General features: G+C 38.9%; 1 long non-coding RNA gene across 1 annotated transcript; it reads right to left on the bottom strand.

Moving 5' to 3' along the window:
• Positions 1–1,930: 1,930 nt before the first annotated feature.
• LOC140498387 (uncharacterized) lies at positions 1,931–4,131 on the bottom strand. The gene is made up of 3 exons (XR_011965085.1): positions 3,939–4,131; positions 3,055–3,194; positions 1,931–2,935 (listed from the first exon to the last, which is right to left on the bottom strand). It is a non-coding gene; the product is annotated as an uncharacterized lncRNA (long non-coding RNA).
• Positions 4,132–24,224: the final 20,093 nt, after the last annotated feature.

The following is a 24,224-nucleotide window of genomic DNA, read 5'->3' as shown; positions in this document are numbered from 1 at the left end:
GGGAGAAACAGGCTGGAGGGGGGAAAGAACAGCTGAATGGAGGACCTGAAACACTATAATTTGAACAGGATCTGGAAGGCAGTGAGAACAATATGATTGAAGCCTTAGTACCTTTAATTGATTAGAGAGAAAGGAGACTGCTAGTGAAAATGAATAGAGGAGCAGCTTAGATGTGAAATTAACAGGACTTGGAATACAGATTTACCTGAAAAGACAAAAAAGGAAAGAGATGATTCAGAGGAAAAAGTAGAAGAAGAAAAGAAGACCCTACAAGACTGTCTGGGCCAACAAAAACATGTTAACACCACCTTATGTGAGAGAGGATGGGACAAAGAAAGAATAGGTAGATTCTGAGAGGAAATGAAAATTTTCTATTCATTTTATTTAGCTTGAAGTAGTAGCAAGAGGATAAAGTTAACAAGATTATGTAGGGGTCAGAAAGGTAGATCTGGAAAGAGAATGGTGTGGTTAAGGCCATTAGAATAATATAATTCCCTAGGAATCAGGTGAGGGGTGAGGGAGAAGGTGCAAATTAACCATGAAGACTAAAATTTTCTTGATTCTATAGAGGGTCTAGAGAACAGAATGGACTGTTTAATCTGTCATAAAAGGATAACAATAGGGAGAATGTGGAGACTAGGAAGACAGCCCTGATAGTGATAGAAAATGAATCCTTCAACCTAGATTTGAGGAGATCATCAAAGAACTATGTTTATATAACCATGCTAAGGTTAGTGGAAATAAACTGGAGTCCATGAATAACTTGGATGAGAGACTATTGAAGTTATCTAACACGTGTTATATAGGAATTGATGTATGAGAAGGGGAGCTATAGGCCTATAACTTTAAGAGAAGATATGAGTTATAAGTATCTGTACATATATAAATATATATGTATAGATACTCATATATAAATATATATTTACAAATATTTATATGTATACACACAGAGGGGGGGCTTAAATTTTTTTGTCTTTTAGTACGCTGTTTTTATGTGTTATCTGTACATATATAAATATATATGTATAGACACTCGTATATAAATATATATTCACATATATTTATATGTATACACACAGAGAGGGGGGCTTACATTTTTTTTGTCTTTTAGTATATGTGTTATGGTACACTTAAACAGTTGTGTCTACTCTATTGCTGAATGTTTCATTAACTTCTAAAGGAAAGATGAGGGAGTACATGGAAAAATGGAAATGTTTGGGGGTCCTTAGCATCAGATTTATCCTTTCACATGCCATCCTTTACCAAAAAAAAGGAGGGAAGAAAGGAGGGGAATAAGGAAAGAAGGAAGAAAAGAAAAGAAAGAAGGAAGAGAAAGAGAAAGGAAAGAAGGAAGGAAGGAAGGAAGGAAGGAAGGAAGGAAGGAAGGAAGGAAGGAAGGAAGGAAGGAAGGAAGGAAGGAAGGGGAGGAAGAAAGAAAGATGGAAAGAAAAAAAGAAAGAAGGAAAGAAAGAAAGAAATCGGTAAATTTCTCAGGTCCACTAACTATTCTGTACTCTTCTGCACGTAACGCCTATTGACATTGCCAGTAATTAAAGTTAGTGAGAAATGGAAATTATGTGTGTGTATCGAGGTCTGAACAGAATAGAATTTACTCTTCAGTACATAGGCACAGTAGGTCACCATCTTCATAAAACCCCAGTCTGCTCAGTGTGTAGATTTTAGAGATTTAATTCCTAATTGGGATTTTTCTTTACTTTGTAGGTTTCTTTAACTCACTTGGTGATCTTTTGAATACAGTTTTCATCAAGTTTTTTCCCCCAAGTTATAACATATTTACATAATTAAGAGTTACTAGTTTAATGAGGCAATTAGTATAAATAGTGTAATCATATGTTTATAGTGAGTAATGATACACTTTCATATATAATGACACAATTATGACATCTAATCTTATTGTAAAATTCCTGCTTCGACTTTGAGAGGAAGAGAAGCATTTTTCCCTTGAGTTTCAAAATCTCAGGTGTTCCCAGATTTATTCTGCAAATTGCTGAAAGGAATGTGTCTGCTTTGGAGACTTGAGAAATGGGAATTTTGAAGAGTATAAAATTGTACGAACATTGCTATTTTCTTCTTATTTTTAATTTATATAGCTCAAAAGTGACAGAACTTTCCTTGAATTTTAATTCATTCCTAGTTGAGATCCTCACTCAGGATGTCAAAAATCAACTAATCTGGAAATGCGTTTTCCTGGGCTTGTTATCTCTTATCTTACATGACTGATGTTCAGGGTTAGAAATGGTGAGGGGGAAATGGTGGGGAGCTCTCTTTTTTTTCTCTGCTTCACACCCTCAAGGAAAGTGAATTCACTTTGAGTTTAGTCAACTAGTCGGTGAGCCATCTGATGCCCCGGTCTGTACCCATGTTGGCTGTGCGGAGAACAAGAGTACCTGCCTTTTATTTATTTTTTTCTCATGTGATTTTCCTGGATATGAAATTGGTATTTAACATGCTCAGCACAAGAATGCTAAGTGGAGACTCATTTCTTGAGCATCTGATTTCCCTCCCTCCAGTGAGTGCTTCTCTGGAGCTCTTACTGACTCTGAAGGGAATTTGGTCTGTGTGGGGGCTTTTAGTGAACAGAAGAGAGAGACCAGGGCAGCTTCTGTGGAACAACTTAGGATGATGCGGTTGTTAAAGGAGGTTAAAAAAAAAAAAATCCATGAGCCGGGGAGACGGCTTTTGGTAGTCTTTGGGTCACCTTCTATATTTGCATGTAACTCTCAAAGAAATGCACATGCTAATTGCCCGGGTCCCGGGCTCTCATCCTTGTAGATGCTCCAATATAATCCTCATTGTTTCTGACGAAGCAGCCCAGAGGTGGGTGCCACAGCTCCGCCTTCAAACCACGGTGCATTATGTCAGATAGAATTTGTCAGCCATCAGCTTTCTGAATGCAGTCATTGATCATTATTCCCTCCGAAAGGGTAAAAAAAAGCAACAATTAAAGAAACCATAAGAGAACTTATTAAAGAAAGTAGGGAGGGGGGAAGGAAAGGGGAGATCTCAAGAAAGTCTTTCAGCAAGTTAACTTACAAGCAGCAGAGGAAAGGATGCTTTACTTCAGGGCTCTCCTCGCTTTGCAAGGGACAAGGCACTGGAAAAAGGTCCGGTCTCTCGGTGATGTCACTATCAAGATCGTCATATAGTGCAGCAGGATTTTCATTCAGACATCACTGGATTAAAACGAAATTCCTCAAAATTCATTCGTTAATGTAACCCATTCTATTTTAATTGTGTGGGACAATTCATGGAGTCTTTTTTATTACCTGATTATTGCTACCCTTGTTTTGCTGGTGATGTTAACATTGGTAATTCCAGACTCTTTTGGAAAAAGAAGGGAGAAATACATGAAGGGAATAACGTAAGAGAGACGAGAGAGAAGGAGGGAGAAAGGAAGGAAGAAAAAAGGAAGGAAAGAGGAAGGTAGAAGGAAGAAAAAGAAGGAAGGAAGGAAAGAAGAAAGGAAGAAAGAAAGAAAGAAAGAAAGAAAGAAAGAAAGAAAGAAAGAAAGAAAGAAAGAAAGAAAGGAAGAAAGAAAGAAAAAGAAAGAAAGAAAGAAAGAAAGAAAGAAAGAAAGAAAAGAAAGGAAGGAAGGAAGAAAGGAAGAAAGACAACAAAGTCATTTGATTTTTTTGCAGGTTTAGATTTGGTGTAATATCAATAACTTTAATGGAACCCGAGTTGGTACCCTGATAGAAGCCCTGCTGCTCCTAAAATAAATGGCTTGGCTCCACCTCAGCATTTATCTGCCAGGGGTAGACTTATCAGGGCACCAACTCAGATTCCATTAATGTTATCTCTTAATTAGCTATGCGATTAACCTGTGTTACCACGGCAGATAATGAGTCTTAGACAGAACCAGAGAAGTTCACCTGCCTTCTGATTTCCCCCTTCAGAAGCCAAAGAATTCTGCAAACCTTTCCAGGAAAAAATCCAAAGCATTTTGGGGTATGGTCTTTCCTTGGATGTATCCAGCTGAGGTTTTCACACTCTTTGGAGCAAACTATTGAAATTCAGTTTATAATAATAGCATTTCTATCTCCATGATTCAATTGCTGAAGGAATCGTAAGAAGCATCTCAGCCTTCCCCTTCTGTGTTGATAGGACATAAGCAGGAGGCTGCACTCTTCTGAGGTCACAATGGAGAAAACTCTAATTCTCTAAGGCATTCATCTGCTGGAGTTGTATTCGTGAAAGTGTGGGGGTGGTGAAAAAACTTTCTCCCTGTATAGAATTTCTGCCTGGTGATAGCTTGTGGTAATATAAAGACCTCTTGTCTGGAGTCAGAAAACCTGGGTTTGGTTCCGGGCTCTGAATGACTATGGACAGATAAGCTTCTGTGAGCTTCAGTTGCATTTTTGTTAAACATAAATAATGACATCCTTGCTACCTGGTTTTCACAAGGTTGTTATGAGAAAAGTGCTCTGTAAGTCTCACTATTCTACATAATTCTTTATGTTATTAATATTATTGTTATCAGAGGAGAAATAGGGATCATCATGGAGTCACTCATTCGTATAATAAATCTTTGTTAAGCACCTACTCTGTGAAAGGAACAGGATAATGTGACTGGCACTAGATTGATTAATTAAATTGATTCATTCATATAAAGAAATCAGAAAATGAATCTGCCTTCAGTACCTCATCCACACCCCCTTTTCGGTGTTCTTTCCCCTATCTGTGACCCCTCATGCTCCATATTCTATCCTTTCTCCTCTCCCTCCTAAATCCATTAAATACCTACTTTTCGAAAAGGCTTGAGATCAGTCATTTACACCTGACTGTGCATTTAGTTAGTGTTAGTTACCTCTCCCAGGGGCATTTATACTTGAAGCCATAGCTCTTTAAATGCAGAATGAAAGAACAACCTTCCCTCTCTGGCCCCCTTCTCCTAAGGAATTTCAAAGAGACATAAGCAGACTGTGGACTTGCTTTCCTAGCAGAGAGTTTTTTCCTGGGAACCTTGACATTATACTGCTATAACTATTCTCTCCCTTTCTTTGGCCTGAATATCAAAACCAACTGCAAGTACCTATGAAAAGACTCAAAATGAGTCACTTTTTACCCTTAAAACGTTGAAATCTCTCTAGTTACAACTCAGTGAAGAGGTGAAGAGAGTGCTAGACCTGGGGTCAGGAAAACCTCAGTTCAAATCCTGTCTAATAATCCTGCTAGATAATTACTAGCTGAAGTGATTCTAGGAGATGCATTTAATCTCTTTTAGTCTCAGTTTCCTCATCTTTAAAATGGGGACATTAGTAGTACCTGTGTCACAAGATCCCCTTCGTTTCTCCTATATTGTTTCACTTGGTGATTATATCAGCTCCCACAGATTGAATTATCATTTCTATGCTGATAATTCTCAGATTTACTTAACCTCTATCCTGACCACATGCCAGCTTGGCATCTCCAACTGCCTATTGGTCATCTCAAACTGGATGTCATGTAGGTATCTTAAACTCTATATATCCAAAACTCAACTCATCTTTCCCTCCAAGCTCTCCCTTGGTTGTAAATTTTCTATTACTTCCAGGAGTACTACCAATCTCCCAGCAAACCAGGCTGGCACCTTGGGTGCATTGTGTACCCTTCACTCTCCCTCTCACATGCCATGTACAACCAGTTGCCCAACAGTGTCAACTCTACCTTCATATATCACTTGTGTATGAATGATCCCTTTGCTCACTGACACTGACACCATCCTGTAGCAGACCTTCATCACCCCACATCTGTGCTATGGGAGGAGCTTTCTGGTTGGTCTCCTTGCTTCAAATTTCTTCCCATTACAAGCTATAATTCCCATTATAGCTTCCCATTACTGCTATATATATCAGCTGTCAAGGTGATCTTCCTGAAGCTCAGATCTGACCATATTACCCCCTTATTCAATAAAAATCCTGTGGCTCCCAATTACCTCCAGGATCAAATACAAATCCTCTGTTTAGTTTTTAAAGTTTTTCATAACCTGAGCCCTCCTACCTTCCCAGTTTTCTTATAACTTACTCCTTCCCACTGAGAGATCCGGTGGCAATGGCTTCCTTACCATTCTCTGCACAGAACATTCCATCTCCCAGCTCTGGGCACTTTTAATGGTTGTTCCCCACATGGGAAATGTTCTCCCTCCTCATCTCTGGCTCCTGGCCTTCTTGGCTTCCTGTAAGTCTCAGCTTCAATCCCAGCTTCCACAAGAAGCCTTTCCTTACAACCCCTGCCCCCTACCCCTGACCTCCCATAAAGCTAGTGTCTTCCCTCTCCGACTCTCTCCAATTTAGCCAGTATATGTCTTATTTGTCCATGGTTGTTTGTATGTTGTCTCATCCACTTGCCTATGAGCTTCATGAGAGCAGAGACTTGATTCCTGCTTTCTCTCTGTATCCCCAGCCCTTAGCACAACACCTGTGACGTAGTAGAAACTTAATCAAATGAGAAAACTTATATGAAGTCCCTTGCAAACTTTAGAAAGCTATTCTTAATATTAGTGTTATTGTCTAATAATAGAATCTTCTATCAGGGAAAAAAATGTCCTGGTTATAGGACAAGTGTCTGTAAGTACTGTCTTCTGAATTAATGCCAGCATGTGATAGATTCCCATCCCTTCACAGCATCTCCTACTGACACATCACCTCAATCAGGTAATTCAGGCAATTTTGCTCACAATTAGGTGCCCATAAGGTCTGAAAATTTTATAAATAAATAAATGTGTAAATAATCTTTTGGACTCATGCTTCAGAGCAACTGCCATGAAATACAGGATTTTTTTTTAAGTTCAGGTCATGAAAGCATCCTGTGAGTGTGCACCATCATAGAACCTCAGAGTCAGAAGGCACCTCAGACAAAATCTTCTTAAATAGGAGGCCCCTCTAGAATATGGCTGGCAAGGGCCAATCTAGCTTCTGCTTAACATCCTCTAGTGATGGGAACCCAGCCTCTTGAATATTCTTTCTCCCACTTTTGCACCCAGATGTTCTGGGAAAGCACAAAAACAGCTGCCTTTTCATGGTCTACAATTTTCAGCCTCTCCCTCAGTAGCTCCAGGGAACACCACATCTGCAGCATTTAAAAATCAAGCCTATCTGAAGAGAGTACTATGTGCAACTTCAAAGGGACGTTACTTCAAGTGTTAGCTCTGTTTAGGTGAAGGGCAACATGGCGGGTGGGGGGGAATGGGGGATGACATGACCCAGTTTAACCCAGTTGCTAAGGGCAGATTTGATGATTTCCCGAACAGTACTTGCGTGTCTCGCAGAAGGCAAAGGTTGTTAATTTGAAGCTTGTACGTGGCTTAAAAAACTCAACTCTATGGTGTATTTCAGTGAATCAAAGACAATATGTTGTTTGGCTTAGATGAAATATATTTTTTTTGTTTGACAGCTCAAGTTGTTTTTAAAAATAGCATGAGTGAGTAATGGTGACTCATCCTGTTATGTGACTATATACTGTGGTTTGTGTTTAAATGGCTGAAACCTCAACTCTGGGTAATGTCCGCAGCAGGAAAGAATAATTAGCAAATTCATTAATCTGCTTTTGTGTATACTTTTATTCTCAAGGCTAATTATTTGTTTAATTAAGTTCTTTTACCTCCACCAAAGGTGTTACTGCATGAAAATATTTGATGAGCTAAGCTTCCTGGTGTGAAGTATAAGACTTGTGAAATTCAAACATTCTTGTGACATACAAACAGCTCTCATTTACTAATGGCCTATAATCAAGGCAGAACCTTTTATTTAAATAAACAATTAGCTTTGGGAATAGAAGTGTACACAGAAACATAAGTCATTACTTTGCTACTATTTCTCCCCTGCTGTGGACTTTGCACATCATTCTGTAGAGAAACAAACTATGATCTGGCAGAGCTTGAAACAAGGCAGTTCAAAGTCAAATTCAACAGTTAGTAAGTGCCTACTATGGGTAAAATGGGAAAGGAGATAACAAAGGTAAACTTAATAAATAGCGTGCATTAACAGCATCTGAAAAACTAACAGGACAACATTATATGATAAAATGAAGAGTTTGGGGAGGAAGGGAAAGGAAGGAAATGGAAAAGGATTTAAGTGCTGATGATGTATAAAATGGTAGTGGAAGTACAAAAGTGAATTTAATGAATAGCGATGTCTTACAATAATTCATCATCTGAAAAGCTAACGTGATAGCATTACATAATAAAAAAGAGGGTCTAAGGGGGAAGGGAAGGAAATAAACATTTATTAAGTGCCAGATATGTGCCAGACACTGTGCTAAGTGCTGTACAAATATTATATCATTTGATCCTCACAACCCTGAGAAGTAAGTGCTATTATGATTCCCATTCTATAGTTGAGGAAACTGAGGCAGAGGGAGGTTAAATGACCTGTTCAGGGACACATGGCTAATAAGTGTGTAAGACTGGGTTTGAACTCAGAGAGAGAGAGAGAGAGAGAAGGGAGAGGAGAGAGATAGAGAGAAAGATGGAAAAGAGAGAGAAAAGGGAAAGAGAAGGAGGGAGGGGGTGGAGGGAGTGGAGAGACAGAGATAGAGACATTCAGTGGAAGACCTAGACAGGAGCTCTGCTTTGAGTGCCAAAACAAAGCCATAGACTCGCTGAAGGACACAAAAAGAACCTCCTGGGTAGCACATTCAAAGCCAAAAGACACTGAACTTGAGATCAGGAGACCTGGATTTGAATCCCAGTTCTATGGTTTACTAGTTCTGTGATCTGGGAAAGTCATTTAACTGCTGAAAGGCTCCGTTTCCTCACCTGTAAGATAGTACAGGTGCTTGTAAAGAATGTTTTGAGAAGAAAGTGCAAATCATGAAAGGCTATATTAATACCATCCAGTGAAAGAAAGGAAAAAGAATAAGCATTAAGCACCTACTAGGTGCCAGGCACTTTGCTAAGTGCTTTACAAATATGCTCTCATTTGATCAGAGGTCCCTCATGGGCACACCCTCATTTAGCCTCCTTTGAGGGTTCCACAGCCTGTAAAGCTTTAGCAGGAAAAGACAAGTCTCTCCCTCAGCTCTCTCCATAGACTCCTGCCCCATGTCAGCAGTTCATTAAAAAGGAAAGAACACTAAATTTATGGATTTTCAGTCTGAAAAGTACCTGAGAGGTTATCTTGTTCAACCCCGTCATTTCAGAGACAAGGAAATCAGACTATGTCTCACAGGTAGTAAGGAACAAAGCTAAGATTTGAACCCAGGTGTCTTGACTCTAGAACCAAGGTTCTTTCAATTTAGATCTCTGGGCCTCAATTTTTGTAAAATGAGAAATTGAACTAGATGGTCTCTGAGATTCCTTCCAAATCTAGAACTGTGATGTCCTCGCTTATTCTTAGGAAAAGCAAAGAGTGGAAGGAGAGAACATGGCATGATGGAGAGTAACAGAGCTGACAAAAGACCAGGGTCCAACACTCAGCCATCAGATCTGGGTCTTTAGGTTAAGTTTATTTGCCTTTCTGACTTCAGTTGCATCAACAGCAAAATGAGTCACTGGACTTAATGATTTCTAAAATCCTTCCTGACTCTAACATTTGACAATTCTGTGACAATATGAAGGAAGTCAGCAGACATGTAACATCATTTTGCAAATGAGTACCAGGCAAAAGTAGATTGCCCACCTGCTTGTCGTTTACTTAAGGGAATATTTTATGCACCACCTCCAAGTTCAGTATTGCTGTTTGGGGGAATAAGTTTGGCAACGCATGGACCCAAACTCCATCCAACCTTTTCTCCACTTGTAGCCCCCTACACAATAGAAACAAACCCAACAACCAAAGCACTTATTTAGTCATAAAATAGCATAATAATGATAGCTAACATTTTTATGGTGCTGTAAGTTTTGCAAAGTGTTCTACATATATATATTTAAATGTAATTTATTTTAATTTATGAAATAAAATAAGCATTTTCATAACATAGTAGGATAAAAAAAGATGATTGCACATGAAACCACAAATCTATTTATGTACAAATTCTATTCCTTATAAATATATAATAAAGTTGTCATGTAAATTTGTTTTTTCTCTCCCCCCAACCCTAGAGATGGCTATCATTAGACACAAATGTGTAGATATGTAAAATCATTCTATACCTATTTCTATTTATCCGTTTTTCTCTGGATGCAGGTACTCTATACATATTAACTTATTTGATTTTCACATCAACCCTTGTGATGTAGGAGGTTAATTAATATCTTGCTTTTACAAAGGAGGAAACTGAGACTGAGAGAGATTAAGTGACTTTTCCAAGTCATGGCTAATAAGTATTTGAGGAAGGATTTGAACTCAAGTCTTCCTGACTCCAAGCTCTGCGACACCACCTATCTTTCTCAAATAACAAAGAAGAAAATTGAGCAGTAAGTGTGTTCTCAGTACCTATATGCAAAAGTGAACAATTTCTTATACTCCAAAGGAATGATAATCCAATTTGCCTTTAATCCCTCTGATTCTTCAACATAATAGGAAGACACATTCACTTCAGAACCAACAGCCCCAGTGGTACATATTTAGAATATAGTACCATTTACATCTTAGATTTATCCTGGGTAGTTTTAGGACTTTGGAGAACAGCTGAAATCTCTTAGCTTAGCTCTGAAGAGTCAGGGCACAAGTTCTAGGTTGAGGGACACCATAGCAATACGGTTCTCTGTGGTGTTCTTCTGTCTCTCCTTCTGTTCTCAGGCCACAGCTTGTCTCTCTAGTTTTAACCTATGCCATTCACTCCTCTTTTCCTTCCTCCTCTTTATTTGTATCACCCACTTTTTAAATTTTCTGCATTGTAGAGCCCTCCTCTACAGTCTTCATCTGGGCAAGTCACTACATATGGCACTCACACATACAACCTTCTTCTAAATATATTCCAGAGAATTTATTCCACTAAGTTCTCCCTGTACTAAGCATTGTAGAAGATGAGCCCTTTGCATCATGACTAATGCATCTTCTTTGGAATAGTACTATCATACCACCCTCTGCCATCTGTCATTTGGACAGTCAGTTCCTGTTCTGGGGCTATTGAGTAGGAGTTCACCCTGTCTATCCACCCTTAGACCCAAATGGTCCAAATCCTGGCCATCTTACTGTCATATTGCCATATACAGAGATAGCACTCCACTGCCACCTTCCATCCTTTGCTCTGGGAACAGTGTGTGTTCATCCTTCGTTGCTGAAGAAGACCATGCCATCAGAGAAATGATGACATGACTTGCACTTTGTTTTGAGTGAAAGAGGGCTGTGCAGGTCACCAGCCTCACTTTTCCTCCACAGCCATCTGAATCCAGTGACCAAATATTCATCAGGATGACTGGAGATGACCCAGGATGAGGCAATTGGAGTTAAGTGACTTGCCCAAGGTCACACAGCTAGTGAGTGTCTTACAGATCAAAATGCACCTTCCTGTATGTGCTATCACCCCATTAAGATGTAAGCTCCTTGAGTCCAGGTACTGTCTTGCTTTTTATATTTGTATCCTGGTGCTTAGCACTGTGTCAGGCACATGGTAAGTATTCAATAAAGGCATTTACCTTTATTGAAGGTGTTCATTCAAGTAAAGACTAAAATTTTTGGGATACCCTCTATAATATGCTTGCTTTGTACTGGGCATTATTCTGGATGCTAGGGGTATAAAGATAACCAACCAGTTTCCTGCCCTCAAGAATTTATTTTCTATTTCAAGGTCGCAGTCTTTTCTTACAGTCTTTCAACATCACCCCAAATATGATCATCTAGATACAACAAAACCTCCAAGGAATCATGCCACCAGTTACTTTCCTGAATTGTAAATGAGGGTAAAGGATAGCCAGTAGGTACCGTTCAGAGTTATTTTGAGGATTAAATGAGATAATAATTTTAAAGCACTTTAAAGTCTGGCATATAGTAAGCATCATATAAATGTTATTATTATTATATAGACTACAACTGCTGCACAGGTCTAACCCTGAAAACCTCTGGCTGCCCAGCAGAGATCCCAGAGCATCTTTCATTTATGAGCCATATCCCTCATCTTGCTCATGCCCTGAGGACACACCAGCTCTACTGCTGAACTTTTTCCTCATCTGATCCTTCCATTCCATAGGTGCTGGAGTTTCCTAAGTCAGCCTTTAGTGAATCACTCAATTTGTTCTTGGTTGGAAGGTCCAATGCTTCTCTGTTAAGTCTCTCCTCTATTTTCCTGAGCACGTTTGCACAGAAGACCTGGATTATTGGAGTCCTAACTTGCTGTCTGAAATGCCTTACTAGCGCTATAAACAGATGGTTGAATTGGTCCTAATCAACACTGACACTCCAGAGATGTCTGCCGGGTCTGGACACAATAGAACCAAGGTGTTCACTTTCTTAACGATACCTATGACTTCCCTTGGAAACTCTAGACTCACTCTGACAAAACCCAGTGACTAGTAGCCCTTCTCAATCAAGCCACAAATATTCAAGCTGTGCATAAGGAATAGAGGTACTACAAATGGCCTTCAAAAAATGACGAATGCAGATATCAACTTTCCACACCACCGGGCATTCTACGTTTTCAATCTTCACATCATTATTTCATGGGATTCTTTGAATAGAGATGGAAAAGGCCCATGAAAGGTTGGTAGAACTGGGGTTATGATGTTCAGGGCCTGGAGTGGTCTCTCAGCCTAGTTCCTTCTCAATTTCTTATGTCTAGCATGGTGGCATTCTGTTTCTGTTAAACTGATTCTAGACTTTTCTTGGATATATTTGTCTTGCATGGACCCTTCCAGTCCAGAATTGTAGCAGAAGACAGATTGGCCTCTTTGCCTATATTCTCTAGGCCAGGACTGGGTAACCTGTGGCTTCAAAGTCACATGTAGTCCTCTAGGTCCTCAAGTGGGGCCCTTTGACTGAATCCAAACTTCACAGAACAAATCCCCTTAAGAAAAGGATTTGTTCTGTAAAACCTGGACTCAGTCAAAAGGTCCCATCTAAGGACCTAGAAAGCCACATGTGGTCTCCAGGCTGCAGGTGCTCCACTCCTGCTCTAGGCTCTGTTCCTGTAATGGGCCACCTTGACATCTGGTCTCAAGTCCCTTTTACTCTTTGGGACAGGTAGTTCTGTTTTCTAGTCTGTCTTTCAGCTGATTTGGCCAAAGTTGAAGAGGCTCCTCTTGGTTTCAAAGGCCTGTAACTGAGACGTTGAGACATTTTGACTTCTTATTTTGGCTTCTATTTTTCCTGACAGGGTATTTCACTCAGGAATTAGAAAGAAAATTCAAGAGGATAAGGTAATTCAAAGAATCAATGCAGTACAAAGAACAAAATAAGCAATTTAACATCAATTATAAAAGACCTTTACTATAAAGGCTTGACAATCAAGACTTCAGAGGCAAGAGAAAACTCCCAAAGAAAGAGGCTGTAGAAAATTTTTAATCACCTAGATGGTCACAAGAAATCCAACACAACAAAAAAGTAGGTTGGATCAAATAAGAAACTGAATAATTGTGCATCATTAATATAATGAACAACAGAATTGTTACTCCAATGTAGGTGGCAAACCATAGCTCCTCCACAAAACAAGAAAATGGTGGAGCCAGATAAAATCCACAATTGTTCTCAAATATTTTACATTGACATATAAATTAATAACAGTTTCACCAACTTCCTACAATATGCAATAGCAGGGGTGTGTTGGAGCCAGCTTGGACCAGATTGAGAGAGCCAATTGTTAAATTTTAATGCAAACATTTACACCTTGAAAATCAGTAAATTCTATAAATTATGGCTTGATTTGTTGTTTTGTTGATTGGACTTTAAAAATGATGAAAAAGTGTTAATGAGGCAGGTTAAAAATTTCGGATTAAATTTAAACATGTGTCATGTGTAAATTTCTTGTCAGAGGCAGTAAATATTTACCAGCACAACCTTGCTGTCTAGTATCTCCTAAACTAAGCCTGACTTCCAAGTTAAAGAGCAATTCAAAGGAAATATCTTTTAGAATACTTGGTTTTATGGATATTATCAAGATATATAGTACCACCAAAAAAAGCAAAATTAACAATTCCTTCCTCCCATGGAATTGTTTTCCAATGACATTTAAATGCCATTTAGAAACTGAGTGTAAAATTATTTTTTAGGTTAATAAGTTAGTTTTATTTTTAAATTTAGTAGTATTTTATTTTTTTCAATTATAGACAAAGACAATTTTCAACATTTATTTTTTAAAAGGTTTTAAGTACCAATTGTTTTCCCTCCCTCCCTTCTCTAAAGAAGATAAGCAATCTGATATAGGTTAGAGTATAAAATACATAATATATACCAACGAAAGACAGAGGCTGAAGGCTTCCCAAGTGAATCTGGGGTCCACATTGAACTAGAGAATAAAGGCAATACATGTACAAATACATTGATCTTTTTCAGGCAAGATATATTGAGTAAAAAGATATCAAAGACAAGGCCATGACTGAACATGTTGGGCAACTAGGAGGTGCAGTGGAGCACTGGACTTGGAATCAGGAAGACTCATTTTCATGAATTCACATCTGGCCTCAGGTATTTACTAACCATGTAATCCTGGACAAGTCACTTAACCCCATCTCAGTTCTTCATCTGTAAAATTACTTGGAGAAGGAAATGACAAACCACTTCAGTATCTTTGCCAATAAAACCCCCAAAAAGGGGTCACAAAGAGTTGGGCATGACTGAACAGCAACTGCCATGTTATGAGATTCACTAGTATCTTGTATTCAAAACTGAGTAAGAACATGTTAAAATCTATTAACATCTCCAAAATACTAATTTTGTTGTATACTTTCAAAATAGCAAAATGGGAGATGACATTCATAAAGTACTATCACAGAAATCCATACAACATTGATAAAACTCAGAGTCCATTGCCCTAACACTGTTTTAGAAAGATGAATACTTCCTTTCCACAAAAGGATTGTTGAACATTCATGTCATCACCTGATAAATATGTCATAAAACCTACTGTTGCTACAAGAAATTACCAAAGGAGATTTACTTTGAGGAGCCTGGATTTAGTAGTAAGTGTAAGTTATGCAAGGAAATAATAGACACTACAACTTATCACTTCAGGCTGTACAAATTTAATAACTACCAAATACCTTCTAAGATATGAACTGGTGACTAGAATTCTATTTGTCATGGCTTGCAAATGACAGATCTCCATACTAAAAATTCAGATCTCAAAATACCTTGGAGAACTCACCCAACAAACTATTGGAAACAGATCATCATGACAAACCAAACTGTGTCACACAGTTGCCTGGACGTAACATTGGATACACAAAAACAAGACCAACATTTTTAATCAACGTCAACATACCAAATTTTCGTCATCTCCATACTACATGGGATGAACATCTATCCAAATAGGGAAATCATATGAAAACAGGACTGTGGACATCATCACAGTAGACACGCTGCCTGTTGTTGACAACCAGTGCTACATGATGCATGCTATCAATGAGGCTGCTGTATTGGATACACCCTATTATTGGTATTCAACTACAATACCAATTATTTTATCAATTTTTATAATAATTCATTCACAGGAGATTAAGGATAAAAGAACAATACAGAATTGAAGCATATCTGAGAACAGTTCCTATTTTAACCTCATCAAAAAAGAAAAAAGCTAAATAGTAATAATGACTAACATCCACATACCATATTAATAACTGCAAAGTACTTTACATACTTTGATTTAATTTGTTCTCTTCCCCTTATGGATGGAGCCCACAGATATCATTGTCTCCATTTTACAGATGAGGAAACTGAGACTCAGAGAAGTTAAATGACTCACCTAGAGTCACACATCTAGTAAGTATATGAGGCAGGTACACTGGAACAGGGGGGAGCCAGATTTAGAGTCAGAAAGACTCATGATCTAGCCTGAGACACTTACTAGCTGTGTGACCCTGACTCCAAATTCAGCAATTACTCTATTGACCCACAAAAAGGAAAATTATCTTCAGACCATGATCATGGAAAATACTAATATAAACAAGTATGATAGTAAGGCCACTGGTATAAGTAACTTACACTTTGAAATATCAGTGCCTAGATCCTTCTCTTCCAAGCGAAAAAATCTTCAGTGGGTCTTTATAATGCTTAAATAGCCTTATTTTGACCTGATATTCCAAATACAGACATACTCAATTATAAACTTCCCAAACAGACCATCATAAATATACCACTTAGCACCACTCACACTGTTGCTCTGACCCTGTAGAATACTTTTGACCCATCAGAACTCTCAATTGGTCACATCACCATGCCCTTCTTGGGAATTTCTCCCAATGAGTAGTTCCAAAGTAAGGAGTCCTAATATCATTCCCACTTCATGTGTATAGAAAGACAGCGGGTGTAGAGGAAAGAATTCAGGGTTTAGAACCTGAGAATATGAGTTTAAGTCCTGACTTAGTAACTGTATAACCTTGAGTATTTCACTGTATCTCCATTTCCTCATCCATAAAACTGGAAAAATAACATCTTCCCTGTCTGATAGACTTGTTTCCAAGATCATATGATATGATATGTACGAGAATGCCTGGTAAAGTTCTGTGTAAATCTATGTATACATAGCTAGTTACTCCTTAATCCACTGGAGAAGGAAATGACAAACTACTCCAATATCTTTGCAAAGAAAACTCCATCGACAGCATTGGTGTGCTACAGTCTACAGGGTCACAAAGAGTTGGACATAACTGAGCAACAAGAAGTAACTAAGTAAATAAGGGACAGTGATAGAATACTGGACTGAAAGTCAGAAAGACCTGAGTTCAGATCCCACCTTATACACTTACTGTGTAACCCTGGCAACTCTTCTAATCTCTCTCGGCCTCTGTTTCTCCTTCTGTAACCTGGGCTTAATAATAACCCATACTTCAGAGTTGTTAAGATCAAATGAGATTATGTAAATCTCTTAGCAAACCTTAAAATGTTGTACAAATATTAGCTCTTATTATTTTAAAAAATTGTTGTTTATTATTGTTATTTTCCGTATTGTGAAAAGGCATTCTCTTGTTTCCAGACCTTTCAAGGTTACCATAGAAAGCTGTTTCTGGTCTCCTGCATCAGGGGAGGTGGGCAACCAGAATGCTCTTCTGCGGTCACAACAGGAAGGAGGAGCTAGCTTGAGCTGGTGGGGGAAAGCAGAGGAAGAGTTACTGTCCATAAATGTCAGTGAAAGCAGACGAGGTTTACATGCTGCAAATAAAAAGGGAGGAAAGATTAGTCTGGAGCTCTGCTGGAGCTTGTTTATTTGTAAATGTTTGGATTTTGAGTCTGATCACACTCTAAAAACTGTTCAGATAATCACAGGAATTATAGATGGAAAAGATCTATTAGGTCCTCTCATCTAGTCCCTTGCCCATAGAGGTTTATTCTCTGCACAATTCTCTCTAGCATTCTGTCCAACCTAGTTTTAGAGGTCCCCGAGGATTGTGTTTCCCCCATATCCCTCAGAAGGCAATTCCAAAATTCATAAGCAGGAATATGTGCATTTCTGCATAGACTTAGGACGCAGCCTGGGTGGGGGTAGATTTTTAATTATCTAAAGCACTGAACAGCAGACTGGCATCATAAAAAAAATTGCTAAGGGCCCTCTTACCCCCCTCCCCAACTCTTTCCCACCAATACACTCCCTCCAGTGCCTCCCTCCCAAGTGGGAGCCATGATACTGGTGTGCACCAGCCCCGTGGCAGGATTGCAGATCCCAATGAGTCCTGCCAGGCAGTGTTACTGACACAGCTCAGCAGGGTGGGCTATAGGCCCCAGTGTCAAGCCACATGCCCTAAGTAAAGGCAACAGAGGAAGCAACTCACTAATATAGACAGTTTTCAGAACTCATTGGGACCACCTAAATTCTATACAGTTTGCAAAAGTCGTATTGTTTTTCTCTATATTTAATAGTGTCCCTTAAGAGTTGGGAGAAAATAGGGAAATTGCTACCTGGTCTTCCCTGTGCAAGTTGATAGGCACATTCCAGGGTGACAATTTATCAGGGAGTGGTGCTAAGATGATGACAATTGCCAGCTGTGATTCAATAACACAATAACTCAAAAGCTACAGCGTTCCTTTGCCGTACCCCTTCCCAAGTTTGGGAAAAGTGAATGCCCCTGTTCTCCAAGGCCCAAAATCAAGGTTTGTCACCCATAGGAACTATCTCAGTTCTGAAGTTCAGTCGTAGGGGCAAAATGCTAAAAACAAACAAAACCTTTGCAGGACAAAGTTTAAAAGGCGGGTCCTAGAGGCTGAAGATCTGAGTTGAACCCCCTCCCCTTCTCCCCGTCCCGGGGTCATCACTTCCTATTTATGTGATCTTGGACAAGTTAATTCATCTTTATTATTCTCAGTTTCCTCACTAAAAAATGTAGTTAATAACTCCAGCCTCTCCTCCATCAAAGAGTTGTTGTGAGATTCAAATGATATCGTATATGTAAAAGCACTTTCAAAACTATAACCAGGGTAGGACAACTGGCACTTTGTCTCAGAGCAGGAAATTTCAAGGGTGACCTATAGGAAGTTGTATGAAGCAAATTTCCTCTGTGGCCCAGCTCCTCCTATGACAGCAAAGTAAATAGTACCATTCTGCCCTTGTCTAACTCAGCCCTGACTCCTCCTTAGCACTAGAATTTTTGTCAGGGCAAAACCTTCAGAGTGTCCTAACAGCAGCTGCACCCTAGCCCATGCTATGTCTCCTTACTCCCCGCAGCCAATCCTTCATTAATATAGAAATCGTTATGACTTAGAGTCATAAAATAATATGTAATATTTCCAATTCATTGAGGACATTAAGGAAGAATGCCCACATTCACTCTCAGTTTCCTTCTGTCTCTCATATACATACTGCACACACACACATATGCACACACACATTTACTATTACCATGGGACCAAGAAATAAAGAACTGACCTATTTGCAAATGCACAGTATTCCATTTGACCATTGGCATCTCAGTGAATGATGTCCCCTTACTAATTATTTTAAGCTCTACATTTAGTAAGTTTGGTGATGATTTGATATTCTAATTCTATAGTCAAATTTAGGCATCTCAGGAATTTTTACTTAGTTCATAAACTTCCTGGAGTTAAGTTGATCCTTCAGTCTTGAAATGAGGAAAAAGTGAGCAAATGCTTTGTCCTCCAGGACAGCAAAGGGAGATTGGTATGCCCCCCTATGCACAATCTCTTGCGTGTTGTGGGAAGCGATGAAGGAGTGCTCTGACTACTCACTTACCTTTTATTGCCCTTTGCTTGTCTGAATGCAAACTAACATTTGATTACCTGAACTTTTTTACTAAGCAGAAGGGAGCACCTGTTCATCTGGTTTACTTGGACACTGGAAAATACGTCCTCTGTGAACAGCAGCCCTGAGTTTATTATTCAGCTTTTGAAGAGGCTGATTCATTCTCTTAGTTAGATATTCCCTGCCAAGATAAGGATGTTATCCGATTGGCTGTTTTTCAAAACAACTAGTCCAGCCAATGAGCTCTCTAAAGTATCAGTTAACTTCACACACAAACAAAAATTCATTCCACACTCACCAACTACTCCTATGTGTCAATTATCTATATGGCAAGTACGTGGTATTGGTCATAGAGGTAAACAGATGAGAGAATATAGATGCTTTAAGGCCACTTTTTTTTTTTTTTACCATTTCTGGGGAAATAACTCAAAAAAGTATCTGTTATTGATGGATATATAGTCTACACTCATATATACAGAGTCCTATGGTCTAACTGAGTATAACATATATATAGATACATAAATATGTGCATATATATCTGTGTATATACATATACATATAGTTGCCAACTTGCTTTCATGCATAAAAATGACCTTACTCAGCTATTTTACATATATATATATTATATGTGTATATGCATATCAATTATTCCTGACTTGATTTCACTTATGAAAATGATCCTATTCATTCACCAATAAGACGTACCTATCGAGTTGTTTCCCCAGGAATGGTAAAGCATAACCAGGATCAAGGTTTGTGCCAAAGAACTGCTTGTTCACCTGAGAAATAGTCCAGCTATTTTGAAGTACAATAATAATAGGTGTGTATATCTATGTATATATACATATACATGAATGTATGTTTGTGTGTGTACATATACCTATATGCACGTGTGTTCATATGTGTATATATGTATTGTATCTATATGTATGTATTATTTGCTCAGTACTGTAGTAGACATAATAGAGGGCATAAAAAGAAATAGATCCATACTCCCCTCAAGTAGAGTATAGTCTTGTTGGAAAAGTAAGAATTAAGTGATGAAACAGTTAGAAAACAACACAAGACAGCATCTACATATGTTGATTATAAGTGGTTTAAGAGTTGAGAAAAGGGGAAAATAAATGGAAACTGAAATAATAGGTGAACATCTCCTTGATAGAGATGAGACTTTAATTGGTCTTTGAAGGATTTGCCTACAACCAGGCGGGAGAGGATAAAGACACATTTTTATTTTTTTAACCATGTAAAGGACCTAAACAGGAGTGTTCATTCAGCACATGTAAGCAACACAGGTGAAGTATGTGAGAGGGAAGATCTCAGGGATAATCATCGATTTCACTAGAAAACTACAATGAAGTTCTCTGACCACATCATAGCTGCATAGAAGCAGTGCAGATCCAGCCTAATGGATACTCAAGCTTTATCATATGCCTCCCCACCAAATAACTTACTGAGGGACCTTTTTCTCATTTCCTCTTTACCACCCTGGAATAAAAGGAGCCTAATCAAGAACAAAAATATTGTTTAGTATTTGCCTTGAAGTCAGAATGGAGACAAGTTGTGTTTTTCCTTTTTGCTTTTGATTTATGACACTGGATATATTAGGTATTAATGAAGCTGATGGCTTTACGTTGTTTATATTAGTAACATGACTCTGATCAGATCTCCAGCTGAGAGGACTGGAATGCGTCTTTTCCCTTTTTTTTGGCTGCCAAGTTGAGGTTGAGTGAGCGTACAATGTATGTTGATTTTCTGTTGTGTATGGCTTTTATTTAAGTGTTCTTTTAATGAGAAACAGTATCCAGTGAACTTTTCTTACAGCAAATCCCAAGAGATGAAGGAAACTATGTGTTACCAGTGGGATTTAATTCTGGGCATCTTTCCTGATTGAACCTCTTCCCTCCACTCCTCCCTACCCCCACCTCCCATGCATAAACTCAGACTCAGACATGCTTAATTTGGAAGCTTACTTGGTCCTGTTTATGTCACTTGGGACCGGTATCCTCAGGAGAAGGACGAATCGAAAAATGGGGGGGGAGGGGGGAGGGGAGAAGAAAGCAGGCAGAAATTTCTAAAGGACTGGCTTATATCCTGTGCTCCCCTAGGCCAAATGAGTCCCTAGCTTTAGCCTTTAATGCCAAACAAGGGTGTTCTTATTTTATTGTAGAAACAATAAACAGCCACTGAATCTTCTTGAGCAACAGAATGTAATTTGGCAACTATATGAAGGGCAGAATAGATTCAGGAGACACTAGAATCAGAGAAACCAGTTAGGAGGAATTCAGTGATTTTAGAAAGGATTGGACTGTAGGACCTTTACGATCTCAAGATTCCATGATGTAATAGGAAATAGACCAATACTACCTACACCTGTAAAGTGGAATGTAGTGATCAGGAACAGAGATTGACTGGGGTGGGGGAAGGGTGCAAAAAAGAGGAACTGAGGAGGGTATGAAGCTCTAGGAAGACAGGACTGAGATTCTGCAGTAAATATGAGCACATGGATGGAAACCCACAATTCCCTTGGGTCTAAGATTTTAATCTTCACCAATGTAGATTTCAATTTCTTCCCCTTCCTACACTGGTCCACCTGAGATACTCAATGATTAATTTTGTTGATCAGCGTAAGGGTTCCTGGAACTTTGCATTCCCAAGCAATCCATTCAGTTAAACAAGAAGCTGAATTTTGCACAGCCATGCTAGAGCATCGGACAAAAATGGCAAAATCCCTGTTCTCAAAGGGCTTAGATTCTAATTCAAGGAAACAACATGTGTGCAAATAAATAAAGATCATCATCCGTGGAAAAAAGGACGCCAGAACAGTATAGTGGAGGGATATTTTAGGGTGAGAAGACTCCAGATACTGAAGAAAGTTCCAGGGCAAAAATGGCAGCTCAAACAGGAAGAAATAGAGCCAGGAAGGGAAATAAGAGGCTTTAAAACCAAAACAAAGAAGTTTATATTTGATCTTAGAGACAATAGGGGTCCAGTGGGATTTATTAACAAGTCAATGACATGGTCAGACTGAACATAAACTGCCAGTTTCACCATTTTGCCCACACTCAGCCCTAAATGTGAAGATCAGAGGCAGCCCGCCACGTTCTTCAATGCCAAGTGAGCTTTCCATAAGTGGGATTCTGCCCTCCATCTCATGTTTTGAGAATCAAAACCTACCTTTGATTCATTGTTCAGTGATGTGCTTGACTAGTTTCAGTTTACAGAAAGTTTCTTTTTATTCTCAGATTGTCATTTTGAGGCCATGGTTTCTAATTGAATGTTCCAGAGGGGAATATTTCTAGTATTTGGTTTTGAACTTTTGCTTTATATTATAACCAATTAAAATATGACTAACCACAGAATACACTTTCCTTTTCTTCAGCTATCACCCCCAACAGAGAGAAAGAGGTTTGAACTTCATAATGTTATTTTCCATGCTGTTCCCACTCAAATAATGAAAAAGGAGAGGCTTTAAACTTCTTTTAAAACTTTATGACAACCCCATTTATTTTTCCCTGTTTCTTATTAATCATTGGACAGAATTTATAAAATCTGTTTTCTCTCCACTATATACATCAAAACTCCTTATATGAGATAAATCTGGATCACTTTCTGTGTGTCTTAAAACCTAACTATGGAAGATGGATTTTAAAGATGATACAGACATATGGATAAAAGATGGCTGGCAACCAGCTGGCAGTTCCCTTAGATGGGACTGGTTGCAGAAACTTTCCTTACTAGTTCCATCAGAAAGTATACTCTGAGTGACCAATCAACTCCTGCTAGGTGGTACACTTGATAGAGCACTAGACCTGGAGTCAGGAAGTCCTGAGTTCAAATCTTTCTTCAGACACTAGATATGTGATCCTGGGGAAATCACTTAGTTTCTTTTTGCCCCCATTTCCTCAACTGTAACATGGCGGTCATAACAGCACATACCTCCCAGGGTTGTTGTGAGAACAAAACGAGAAAATATTTGTAAAGTGCTTAACATAGTGCCTGACACATAGTAAGTATTTAATAAATGCCTTTCCTTCATTCTTCTTCCCAGGCAGGAGTATAATCTCTGAGTTAGAAGGGATCTCAGAGGCCAACAAGAGAAACCCCTATCTGAACAAAAATCCCCTCTCCAGCCTTAATTCTTAGGAAGTCTTTTCTTTCATCAAATCAGAAGTGGCCTCTCTGCAGCTCCCACCCATTACTCCAAATTTCTACCCTTTGGGTTAATATAGAATGAGTCTCATCTTTCTTCTATCTGATAAGCCTTCAAATATTTGAATAGCACTATTGTGGACCTTTCCTAGTCCTCCCCAGGGTAAGCCTTCTTAGTTTCTTCAATCAGTTATCTTGTGTCATGGTCTCCAATCTTCTCACCATCTTTATTGTCAACCCATGGACATTCTCTAGTTTGTCAGTATCCTTTCTAAGGTAGTCTGTGAGGTCTCCTCCATTTGGGTCCCCAATTAACTTACCCTGGGTTCTAAATGTTTTTAGTGTCTGCAGCGCAAACCACAGTTCACGAGCCCACACCAATGTGTTCTACCAGTTATCCATAAGACCCACAGCTCATAGCAAAGGCATTTAACTAAATAGCAATGTAAATCAAGTAATAACAGAACGTTCCCCACTTAAAGTTTGAGCTCACTCTTCTGTAAAACATACATACATTTGGTGGGGAGAGTAGATTTTCACAGAAATTGTGTTTGGTACCAACACTTGGGGGGACATATGTGATCAGGGTACCTACTTAAAGGGATTCACCCTGAAGGGAGTAAATGTAGAACATGTAGGGAAGGGCTCCTTATGTCCACTATGATTGCTGCATTTTTTGACCTGATCCCCATGAAGTGTTGCTTTCTGTGGTCCCTTTTCCAGTTTTGCATCTCAGCTGTTTCCTGGTAGGCATCACGTCGATACTCCACATGGTCTGCTAATTGGCTTTCTCATTTCACCTGATGGAAGTGCAGTGGTTAAAAAGCCTCTCTCCCATTGGAAAGGATAGA

Source organism: Notamacropus eugenii, chromosome 4, assembly GCF_028372415.1.
Source record: "Notamacropus eugenii isolate mMacEug1 chromosome 4, mMacEug1.pri_v2, whole genome shotgun sequence".
NCBI classification, from domain to species: Eukaryota; Metazoa; Chordata; class Mammalia; order Diprotodontia; family Macropodidae; genus Notamacropus; species Notamacropus eugenii.
The sequence above is the reverse complement of the archived record's forward strand: the minus strand, read 5'-3'. Positions and strand labels throughout refer to the sequence as shown.